This window comes from Pelobates fuscus, chromosome 7, assembly GCF_036172605.1.
Source record: "Pelobates fuscus isolate aPelFus1 chromosome 7, aPelFus1.pri, whole genome shotgun sequence".
Taxonomy (NCBI): domain Eukaryota; kingdom Metazoa; phylum Chordata; class Amphibia; order Anura; family Pelobatidae; genus Pelobates; species Pelobates fuscus.
In genome coordinates, this window is record NC_086323.1 from 93,001,160 (window position 1) to 93,013,715 (window position 12,556).

Genomic DNA, 12,556 nt, shown 5'->3' on the forward strand with positions numbered 1-12,556 from the left:
AATATTATTTACAACTGGAGATAAATCACTGAGTATAGCCCCTAGAAACACAGTATAAATAGCAAGACCACTAAAGAATCAATCAATTGGACGGGATAATGTCTAGTAGTGGTTGTGGTATCATAGGACAGAGACAGCAGTTAGCGAAAAAGGGGGTCCTAAGGGAGCCTAAGCAGGCAAAAGGAACTAATAACCTGTAGTATAACAGACGTACTGGTACAAAATAGAAGTAAGGCCTATAGGTAAAAACCATAAATGAGTAGCCAGCTGGAGCCCTGAAATACGTAAAATGGGGTAAATAGCCAGACCTAATAAACCCTAAACTAACTGTCTCAAAAAGCCACTGCTAGCTGCTGCTTCAAGGCAGCCTAACAAAAGTCCCTCCAAATTGAATAGTAAGACGCCAGGATAGTGTCTAACTCAGCCAAGTTAGATAAAATACAGATCGAAAGTAGATTAGAAAATCATAGCGTCGGCTATTTCGCTCGACGCGCGTTTCGGCGTATTACAAACGCCTTTGTGTTTCGCTAACTACTGTCTCTGTCCTATGATACCACAACCACTACTAGACATTATCCCGTCCAATTGATTGATTCTTTAGTGGTCTTGCTATTTATACTGTGTTTCTAGGGGCTATACTCAGTGATTTATCTCCAGTTTTAAATAATATTTTACTTCATAATATCACGGGCTCCCACTACACTACTTTATTTAAGATTACTAATTAGATCCAGCCAAAAGTTTTTTACTAGGTGTTGGTTTTCTTCTTTACACATTATTTTGGTGTGTTATTAAGATAATTTTCTCTAATAAAGGTTTTTCCTACCTATGTGACGCTTTTTATTAGGAGGTATTTCCTAGTGGATCTGTGTTCCCACCTGCTTTATGCGAGTTGGTCACACATTTCCACTTTTCTTTTTTTGTGAATATTTTTTTGTTCAATCATATTCAGGCATTCAGTCTAACATTTATATTCACATTCCTAGCTAAACAAAAGCAAATTTAGTTTTCAATACCAAGTGAAGGGTCTGGGACAAAAGCAGCAAAAGATGACCAACAATATTAACAACCCTAGCTTAAACTATCAACAATAACGTGGCCTGAAGTATCACAATCTTTATCTGCCATGATTCAGTATTTATTAATCAGGTAAATTTGACCGATAGTCTGATAGCAAAAATAGTCAAGATGGAAAACCAGCAATTTTAGCTCAAATTGTGCTATTCAGTTTTTAATTCATCATGACTTGTTTAGTGAAAACAACCCGCTGTATTTCAAGAGTTCTATTTCTGAAGTCAGAATAATGCCTAAAATCATTTTATCCCTGGCTTCAGTCCAGTGGCGTACTAAGCAGGGGGCGAGAGGGGGGAGGTCTGCCTCAGGTGTCACTGATCAGTATATTTATGTATGTGTGTGCATAACTAGATGGCTGCGCACCAGCCCACGAGACACAGAACGGAATCCCAGTGTAACGAACTGTGTTTTGCTACTAACCACCTTCCTTATTTTTGGCTGTCCATACTTTTACTTGTTGCAGAATTTTACATTATTTGCCACTGTTCGTTACTAATAAGAAACAAGTAACAAGCGCTATGTTATACCATTCGTCTGGCTGTTCGGTAAGAATCTAATTGCAACCATATTAAGTCCTACCGTTCGACAAATGGACAAACAACCAAACAACCAGGCCACACCGGAGAGGAGCGTGGCTCTAATTGACCTCCCCATCGTTATTCACACTACCTTAATTGCTAACCACACGAACGCACTGGGTATTCCCTGTGTGGCCGCCGTTCGGCCTACGAGCACGTGGCGGTGGCCATCTTGTCATACGAACACTCCAGCGGTGTTTGGTTGTCAAGTGTCTGGAACCCAAATTGGACACTCGATAGCGCGAACACCGCGGAGACCTCCATACCCCCACCCGCTTGTGGAAAATCAAGCGAACAGAACGGCGTTCGGTGAAAAGAATCATACGAACCAAGACAAAACCCATTATGTAGACCTTTTCGTGCTTTTCAACCGCATGAATGGAAACCTCCATAAAACATTTGAACCCCTGAACCAATCTGGGTGATTTTTCAGTATGTTGCTCCCCCAGATCGGGGCTATCAGAGGGTATATAAATTATGGGTGTATGGTATTGTTTTGGGGTACATCTGAGAATTGGGGAAAACTGTGTTCTAAAACTTATATGTAATTAAGTTATCTCTCATGCTGAGGGGAGGGAATCTGTGAACTGTATCCAGCCCTGGATTGGCTGATGCCTTATTCTTTGTGGGTGTCTCCCTGGCATGGGAGAAATGTATAAAAACTGAGTATGTGATTAAAAGTTCAGTTCTGCTCCTGATACTGAGTGTCGTCCAAATATTGGGAAAAGGTGATGGGAGATTCGTGGATTTCTTTATTGACTACTCAGTGGCGTACACACAACCCATGGGGCCCCGGTGCGAAAACTGATCCGTGGGCCCCCCCCCCCCGCGCGCGCGCTTACTCTGCGCGGGCTGGGGCCGCAACACATGGCGGCGGGCACCTGGTCGCAGGGCTGCGACCCCTGCGACCACGTTATGTACGCCAGTGCATGCATAAACACATACACTTAAAGGACCACTACAGACACCCAGATCACATCAGCTCAATGAAGTGGTCTGGGTGCCAGGTCTCTCTAGTTTTAACCCTGCAGCTGAAAACATAGCAGTTTCAGAGAAACTGCTATGTTTCACTGAGGGTTAATCCAGCCTCTAGAGGCTGTCTCATTGACAGCCGCTAGAGGATTTTCTGCGTTTCTCACTGTGAAAATCACAGTGAGAAGACGCTGAACGTCCATAGGAAAGCATTGAGTAATGCTTTCCTATGGGCGGTTTGAATGCGCGCGTGGCTCTTGCCACGCATGCGCATTCGGAGCTGAGAGGCGGATCGGGGCGGAGAGATCCCCAGCGCCAAGGGAGTCCGGCGCTGGAGAAAGGTAAGTGCTTAAGACACACACGCACACATTAACTGACAGACACACACTCAGTGACAAACATACATACACACTCACTAACAGACACACACTCTAACACTAACACGCACACTCCAACACACACTCTAATACTAACACACACACACACTCTAACACTAAGACAAACACTCTAACACTTACACACACACACTCTAACACACTCACACACACACACTCACTAACATACACTCACACACTAACACACACTCACTAACATACACTCACACACACACTAACACACACTCACTAACATACACTCTCACACACACACACACTAACATACACACACACACACTAACATACACACACACACACTAACATACACTCACACACTAACACACACTCACACTAACACACTCACACTAACATACACTCACACTAACATACACTCACACTAACACACACTCACACTAACGAACATACACTAACACACTCACACACTAACACACACTCACTAACACACACTCACTAACATACACTCACACACACACACTAACTAACATACACTAACATACACTCACACAAACATACACTCACACAAACATACACTCACTAACATACACTCACTAACATACACTCACTAACATACACTCACTAACATACACTCACTAACATACACTCACTAACATACACTCACTAACATACACTCACTAACATACACTCACACTAACATACACTCACACTAACACACACTCACACTAACACACACTCACACTAACACACTCACACTAACACACACTCACTAACATACACTCACTAACATACACTCTCACACACACACACGTTTTTTTTGTTTTGTTTTTTTTCTATTTAATCCCCCCAGCCTCCTTACCTGTGGGAGAGCTGAGGGGATTCCCTGGGGTCCAGTGGTGTCACCCGGCGGGCAGTCAGGCTGGAGGGCGCGCGAGGGAGCACTCTCCCCTGAGTGCTTCCTCTTCAGCTCCCTCGCGCGCCGCGTACTGATGCCGGAGCCGGAAGATGACGTCATCTTCCGGCTCCACGTCATCTTCCGGCTCCGGTTTCAGTGCGGTGCGCGAGGGAGTTGAAGAGGGAGCACCCAGGGGAGAGTGCTCCCTCGCGCGCCCTCCAGCCTGACTGCCCGCCGGGTGTAAGCAGGGCCAGCCTCGGGGGGCCCGGAGGTGGCCGGCTCCTGGGCCCCCCAGGAGAAGAGGCTGGCCCAGTGAGTACATACCTGGGTCGCAGGGCGGCCGGGCCCCCTGGTGGGCCGGGCCCGGTCGCAGCCGCGACCCCTGCGACCCCGGTATGTACGCCACTGTGACTACTTATGCTGTTCTTCTGGTAATATCCTGCTTGTTCCTGAGTAAGTATTGGAATATCAGCGGAGAAAAGTCTATGTTAAACTAGCGCTCCGCTACACACAGGGTGAACTGCAGGATGGGAAGCGCTCCCCTCCTGCCGGTCACATAATGTAGCATGATCGAGCAGCAGACCACAGTAGAGGAGTTTCCGTTACTCTACTCAGTCTGACAGGTCCCAAGTGCTCACTTACAGCACAGAACTGCTTCCTGTCAGACCGGCTACAGTGAACATGAGCTCCTCTACCGCGGCTCAGCCCGGACGTACAGGAGGGACTGTGGAGGGGGAAATGGGACACATGGAGAGGATGAGTGGGATTGGGACACATGGAGAGACTTGGGGAAGGAAAATGGGACACGTGGAAAAGCTGGCGGTGAGAGAATGAGACACATTGAGAGGCTGGGGAAGGGGGAGAAGGGAGACATGGAGAGGCTGGGGAGGGGGGAAATGGGATACATTGAGGTGGGAAATAAGACATCTGGAGGGGCTGGTGGTGAAAGAGACACATAGAGGGTCTGGGAAGGGAATGAGACACATGGAGTGGCTAATGGGGTAAAGGAGACACATGGAAGGGCTGGGGGAGGGGAATGAGACACAAAGAGGGGCTAACGCGGTAAAGGAGACACATGGAAGGGCTGGGGGAGGGGAATGAGACACAAAGAGGGGCTGATCTGGAATGAAACACATGGAGGGGCACAAAGAGACACACTGTGGGGCACAAAGCAAAACACACACAGAGGCTGGGGAACACAAAGAGACACACAGAAGGGCTTGGGAGACAAACAGACACACACAGAAGGGCTGGTGGACAAAGAGATACACAGAGAAGGCTAAGGGGAACAAAGAGACATACAGAGGGGCTATGGGGGACAAAGAGAGACACTCAAGGGTTGGGGGGATAAAGAGACACACAGAGGGACTGGAGGGGGACGAATAAACATTAAGAAGGGCTGTGGGGACAATGAGGCACACAGAAGGGCTGGGACATGGGAAAAAGAGACACACAAAGAGGTACACAAAAGGGCTGGGGGGACAAATATACACACATTATTGCTGGGAGGGAGATACACACAGAGGGGAATGGGCAAAAGAGACACATTAAGGGGTTGGGGAGAAACAGATACACAAAGGAGCTGAGGGAAGTAAGAGGCCTGCCAGCAAGCCACACCAGTTGGACAGCACACAGCTACCAGCCACAGCCAGGCTGACTGCCAATCTCCCACAGCAGCCAGCCAGCCTGCCAGCCAGTCTGCCAGCTACAGCAGCCAGCAACAGTAATTAAGGTGAGAAGAGCCAACTTGGGCTGGGTATCAGAGACCTATATATTACAATATTGTGAATTGGGACAAGTGACTACATTGTGGTCTCTAATGGGGCATTGAGGGGACTCTTTCTAACATACAGTTTACAGATTTGTGCAATAAATATTCTTAAAAACATTTTTTTAAAATTGCAGGTGTTTTTTACATTTTAAAATTAGGGAGATGGTGCCAAATACAGTGTCCGCCCCAGGTGCCAAGTTCTCTAGGTACCTCCCTTCTCCAGTCTAATAATTTACCTTGTGTATCTCAATTAGGGATTTTAGATTCACCATAAAATGGGCTGTCCAGCAGTATGTGAAATTAATAAGCTGCAGAGTTATTCATTGACTAATGACTTAATTTCCTTCCTATCTACTTTCCTGCACTTTTTGCACTGTCCATCAATATGTATTGGTGCACACATCCCTACAACAAGAGGTATCAATCTGGTAGGGAGAGATAGGAAGGGCTGGTATGCCTCCTAAATAATAAATCTTGTCCAGTTAAGGACAACCCTCACAAAAAGAGAGCTTGCCAGCCTGGCACTAAATTGCCTCTCTAGCTGGCCCCATTCAGGGCAGCCTATGCTCCTGAAGCACTCTGAGAATGAGATGATGTGTGTTTTGAAAAATATGGTGGATATTGCAAACCTTATCCCCATGATCCAATAAAGCATTGCTTATTGCCCTCTCAACAACAAATAAGGGTGGTCCTTATGCTGGGTATTGCCAAAGAATATACGTGTGAGCTAAAATTTCATCCTAAGTGACCTTAACTTAGTTTTCCCCCTTCTCCTTCTCTGTAGAGAGACGAGAACATGAATTCCTGCCAACAGTTCCAATGGACAAATAGGGACATTTTAATTTTAGGGTTGTGAGTGAGGGTGTGGCCTGGGACTGGCCTGTTATGATAAATGTTAGGTGACCAACAAAAATTTATAAAACTAAGAATGTAATTTATTACATTAGCAATGTATCTTATTTACAAAGACTGATTTGTGCACATTTATTGTAGTTTTATCGCTCTGTTATACTCTGTCAAACAAACCAACAATATGGAGCCCCTAGAAAAGAGAAACTTTAGGACAGAAAAGAGGGACAGAGGTATACAGGGACTGACCCTCAGAAATAGGAAGTGTTGAGAGGTATAAACTTGTGTACCCCACAACAAAGTTGTGTTACTTGACAAAGTTGCTCATTCCATGTGCTATTCGGCACCCTGGAAAAGTGATATGGTTTCAACAAAACATGGTGGATCTGGCAAAACTAGTTAAAGGACCACTATAGTGCCAGGAAAACTATAGTGCCCTGAGGGTGCCCCCACCCTCAGGGCCCCCCTCCGCCTGGCTCTGGGATGAGGAAAGGGTTAAAACTTACCTTTATTCCAGCGCCAGGCGGGAGCTCTCCTCCTCCTCTCCGCCTCAGATTCTCCCATTCGGCTGAATGCGCACGCGCGGCAAGAGCTGCGCGCGCATTCAGCCGGTCTCATAGGAAAGCATTATCAATGCTTTCCTTTGGACGCTTGCGTGCTCTCACTGTGATTTTCACAGTGAGAATCACGCAAGCGCCTCTAGCGGCTGTCAATGAGACAGCCACTAGAGGATTTGGAGGCTGGATTAACCCATTTATAAACATAGCAGTTTCTCTGAAACTGCTATGTTTATAAAAAAAAAAAAAATGGGTTAACCCTAGCTGGACCTGGCACCCAGACCACTTCATTAAAGGGACACTCCAGGCACCCAGACCACTTCAGCTCATTGGAGTGGTCTGGGTGCCAACTCCCACTACCCTTAACCCTGCAAGTGTAATTATTGCAGTTTTTTTAAAACTGCAATATTTACCTTGCAGGGTTAAGTCCTCCCCTAGTGGCTGTCTATTAGACAGCCACTAGAGGACACTTCCTGCTTCATAGCACAGGTTTTCTGTGCTAGAGCGTCGCTGGACGTCCTCACGCTGTGTGAGGACCTCCAGCGTCGCTCTATTCCCCATAGGGAAGCATTGAAATTCATTTTCAATGCTTTCCTATGGGGTGCGCTAATGCGCATGCGCGGCATTGCCGCGCATGCGCATTAGGTCTCCTCGGCCGGCGGGCGAGATCAGTCTCGCCCACCGGCCGACGTAACCAGAAGGAGGAGCGGCGGGGGAGGAGGAAGCAGCGACGTGGGACCTGTCGCTGCCCCTGGTAAGTGACTGAAGGGGTTTTCACCCCTTCAGTAACCGGGGATTGGTGGGTGGGAGAGGGACCCTCCAGTGCCAGAAAAACGGATCGTTTTTCTGGCACTGGAGTTTCCCTTTAAGCTGAAGTGGTCTGGGTGCCTAGAGTGGTCCTTTAAACCTGAGTTACAAAAATAAAAATCACTCAAATGTAAGGAATGTCCATTCTTGAGCAACTCAGAAACAATTTTTTTGGGTTTTTTTGTTTAACCCCTTAAGGACAGACGACGGATATATTCCATCATGATTCCCTTTTATTCCAGAAGTTGTGTCATTAATGGGTTGAGATTAAAGGTTAAGGAAAACACCCAATTCTTGGGGAGGAGAGTTGAAAAACTGCCTTGCAACTTGTCATTTTTCTTTCTGATTATATTTTACTAGAAAATTGACAGACTATAGTGCATTAGCAAAAAAGCTGCATTCAGGAAATATCTGCGCTACGGATGTTAGTTTTACTGATATGCCTAATTTTTTTTTTACGTTGATTGTTTTTAAACTCAAAGCTAATAAGATTAACCATTTAATATATTTTTTAATTACTGTATTTAAACAAATGGCAATGAAAATTATTGAACAGTTGAGTATGTATGCCACAAAGAAAATATGCATATGTTTTTTCTGCATGCTTTTTATGGGAGTTAATTTAAGAAAAAAAAAAGAGAGTTTATGGAAGCTACTGTCGTTCATCTTTCCCATGCACCAGGGAACACTCCAATCAGTGGCTTCTATTTGAGAACGAGATTACGTCTTTCCTTTGCACTGAGCTGTAGCTTAGCGTGTCTGCTACTTCTGCTAGCTCTGTGGAGATAACAGAAGAAAACCTCCCTCGACATCACTGGCCCTAGTTATACAAGTGTTAGTTTCTATGAAATCTGATCTTTTATGAACTGTCACAAATATGACACACTTAGCCATAAAACTTAAACCATAAAACAAATCAGTGTGTTAATTGTTCCTTGAAATCATAAAACTAAGAACGTGGTACTAGCATTAAACAAAGCAGAGGAAATGGAAAGGAGCAAAAAACGTGTGTGCAGGATGGAAAAGAGGGGAAAGATTTACAGGTCCAATATCCAAAATCTCATACTTTTCAGCAACCCCACCACATGTAAAAAAAAAGTAACCTCTCCCCCAAAGCACCTCCAACAGATGTCCGAATAGACTGCCCCATATAAGCTAATTTCACTGGAGTCACCTCATTAGCATCTTGTACATCCACCCCTGTTCCACTGCACAAATAGAAACCAGTGGCGTACATACCGGGGTCGCGGCTGCGACCGGGCCCGGCCCACCAGGGGGCCCGGCCGCCCTGCGACCCAGGTATGTACTCACTGGGCCAGCCTCTTCTCCTGGGGGGCCCAGGAGCCGGCCACCTCCGGGCCCCCCGAGGCTGGCCCTGCCTACACCCGGCGGGCAGTCAGGCTGGAGGGCGCGCGAGGGAGCACTCTCCCCTGGGTGCTCCCTCTTCAACTCCCTCGCGCACCGCACTGAAACCGGAGCCGGAAGATGACGTGGAGCCGGAAGATGACGTCATCTTCCGGCTCCGGCATCAGTACGCGGCGCGCGAGGGAGCTGAAGAGGAAGCACTCAGGGGAGAGTGCTCCCTCGCGCGCCCTCCAGCCTGACTGCCCGCCGGGTGACACCACTGGACCCCAGGGAATCCCCTCAGCTCTCCCACAGGTAAGGAGGCTGGGGGGATTAAATAGAAAAAAAACAAAAAAAAAAAAACGTGTGTGTGTGAGAGTGTATGTTAGTGTGAGTGTGTGTTAGTGTGAGTGTGTGTTAGTGTGAGTGTGTGTTAGTGTGAGTGTATGTTAGTGTGAGTGTATGTTAGTGTGAGTGTATGTTAGTGAGTGTATGTTAGTGAGTGTATGTTAGTGAGTGTATGTTAGTGAGTGTATGTTAGTGAGTGTATGTTAGTGAGTGTATGTTAGTGAGTGTATGTTAGTGAGTGTATGTTAGTGAGTGTATGTTAGTGAGTGTATGTTAGTGAGTGTATGTTAGTGAGTGTATGTTTGTGTGAGTGTATGTTAGTTAGTGTGTGTGTGAGTGTATGTTAGTGAGTGTATGTTAGTGAGTGTGTGTTAGTGTGTGAGTGTGTGTTAGTGTGTGTGTGTGTATGTTAGTGTGTGTGTGTGTATGTTAGTGTGTGTGTGTGTGTGTGTGAGAGTGTATGTTAGTGAGTGTGTGTTAGTGTGTGTGTGAGTGTATGTTAGTGAGTGTGTGTATGTTAGTGAGTGTGTGTGTGTGAGTGTGTTAGAGTGTGTGTGTGTAAGTGTTAGTCTTAGTGTTAGAGTGTGTGTGTGTTAGTATTAGAGTGTGTGTTGGAGTGTGCGTGTTAGTGTTAGAGTGTGTGTCTGTTAGTGAGTGTGTATGTATGTTTGTCACTGAGTGTGTGTCTGTCAGTTAATGTGTGCGTGTGTGTCTTAAGCACTTACCTTTCTCCAGCGCCGGACTCCCTTGGCGCTGGGGATCTCTCCGCCCCGATCCGCCTCTCAGCTCCGAATGCGCATGCGTGGCAAGAGCCACGCGCGCATTCAAACCGCCCATAGGAAAGCATTACTCAATGCTTTCCTATGGACGTTCAGCGTCTTCTCACTGTGATTTTCACAGTGAGAAACGCAGAAAATCCTCTAGCGGCTGTCAATGAGACAGCCTCTAGAGGCTGGATTAACCCTCAGTGAAACATAGCAGTTTCTCTGAAACTGCTATGTTTTCAGCTGCAGGGTTAAAACTAGAGAGACCTGGCACCCAGACCACTTCATTGAGCTGATGTGATCTGGGTGTCTGTAGTGGTCCTTTAAGTGTATGTGTTTATGCATGCACTGGCGTACATAACGTGGTCGCAGGGGTCGCAGCCCTGCGACCAGGTGCCCGCCGCCATGTGTTGCGGCCCCAGCCCGCGCAGAGTAAGCGCGCGCGCGGGGGGGGGGGGGCCCACGGATCAGTTTTCGCACCGGGGCCCCATGGGTTGTGTGTACGCCACTGATAGAAACCTTTACAGTAGCCTCTTAAATATTGTCCAAACTTGTCCAAATGCCTCCAGTGGAGACATCTGGACCTTGATATTTTTGTTCTTACAATTTGCTCCTTCACAAATATCTTTGTGCTGAAGGGCAGTACATGAAAAGTGTTTATAAACTGCCCAACAACATTTATATTTCCTGTCCTAACGTGTCTAATACCCCACCTCCTATAGACTGTAAGCTCGTTTGAGCAGGGTCCTCTTCAACCTATTGTTCCTGTAAGTTTTCTTGTAATTGTCCTATTTATAGTTACATCCCCCCCTCTCATAATATTGTAAAGCGCTACGGAATCTATTGGCGCTATATAATTGGAAATAATAATAATAATAATAATAATATTGACACAAAGAGAAAGGTCCAGGCACACAAGGTTAAATGCAGTGCAAGCTGTATCTGACATGAAGGGCACTGTTCTGACCGAGAAAAGTCGAGCCATCAATATTTATCAGTGAAATACATCCACGAAAATATGGCAAATTGCCCAGTCACTAGTTTTACACTTTCAGTAGAGATGCTCCCATCTGCCGTATGTCATGTGTTGGCATGGGGAGCTATTATACTCTCTCTTGGTAAGAAGCCTGGTACATGGTTATCTACTTAAGTGAAAATTCAAAGTGAATTTAACATTTATCTGAAATGAAAGCATAGGCGACATAGAAAGTTAGTTTGGTTTGACTATTTTGACCTTAAATGTGAAATTCACATTGAATTGAGTAAATAACCCTGACGGGTTTTGTGGGTGACGCATGCACTAAACATTTTAATATCTTAATCATCAATTCCTGCTCAGCCAAATTTCATAAATATCTCACAGGTGAATGGATGACAAGCATGCACTGTTAGTGCTAGAAATAGCTTACAAAACAAACATCACAAAAAAATGCAGTTTAAGAAGGTCTGTCTGGGGAAAACAGGCTGGTAAGTAGCCTCATGAAGGTAAAATGCCAAAGAAGGGGGGTGGAGCCTGACTTGCAAACTGAATAGACACATGTTCGAGGGGCTCCCGATTTCCTGGGAATACTCCCTGAACCCAAGAGGGAACCAACGCCAAACAGCGCTACCTATATATTGCCCTGGCAAGCATCTTGACACTTTTCCCTGGCATTATCACTATTGGGAGCACAAGGTGGTTTACTGCAGCCTGCAGGTGACGGAGCTGGGAAGATGGAGGCCGCTCTCCTCTCCTTTGCATCGGCAGTGCGGACCCACTAACCTCCTACCCCACCCCCCCCAGACCGGTGGGGGTGATCCCTGTCCATGGCTGGAGGGCAACCCGGATGTGAAAGACACAAGGAATAGTGCCGAGTGAGTCAACTGTGGGCACGGAGTCACGCAACATTGCGGATGCCACGTGCTCCTCAAGTAATTGTGGTGAGAGGCCTGACCTCGCGACCTGGCTGGATAACATATTTGCTGCCTTCTGGGAAAAACTAACACTACAACAAGCTACCAGGCAAGAAGCAAATGTTAACCCTGCTATGGAATCGCACCTAGCACAGGCTCGTGGCCGTTAGTGTGCAGAGAGCGAGATCAAGGTGGCGGATCAAGCGACCTCTCGCACCTGCACAAGCCAGTCCACAGATGAGGAGGGATGCAGTTAGACTCTACCACAAGAGACTGGCTGCACGACCTGTAACCTGCTACCTACATTGTCACGAACCGGAGATCACAAGGGAGACCAGGTGGCCCATGGAAATA

At 46.5% G+C, this 12,556-nt stretch overlaps 1 protein-coding gene across 2 annotated transcripts in view; it reads right to left on the reverse strand.

The window, feature by feature from the left end:
• LOC134567991 (beta-1,3-galactosyltransferase 2-like) overlaps nt 1-12,556 on the reverse strand; it is a 45,059-nt gene that overhangs the window by 2,090 nt on the left and 30,413 nt on the right. The gene's annotated exons all lie outside the window — the stretch shown is intronic.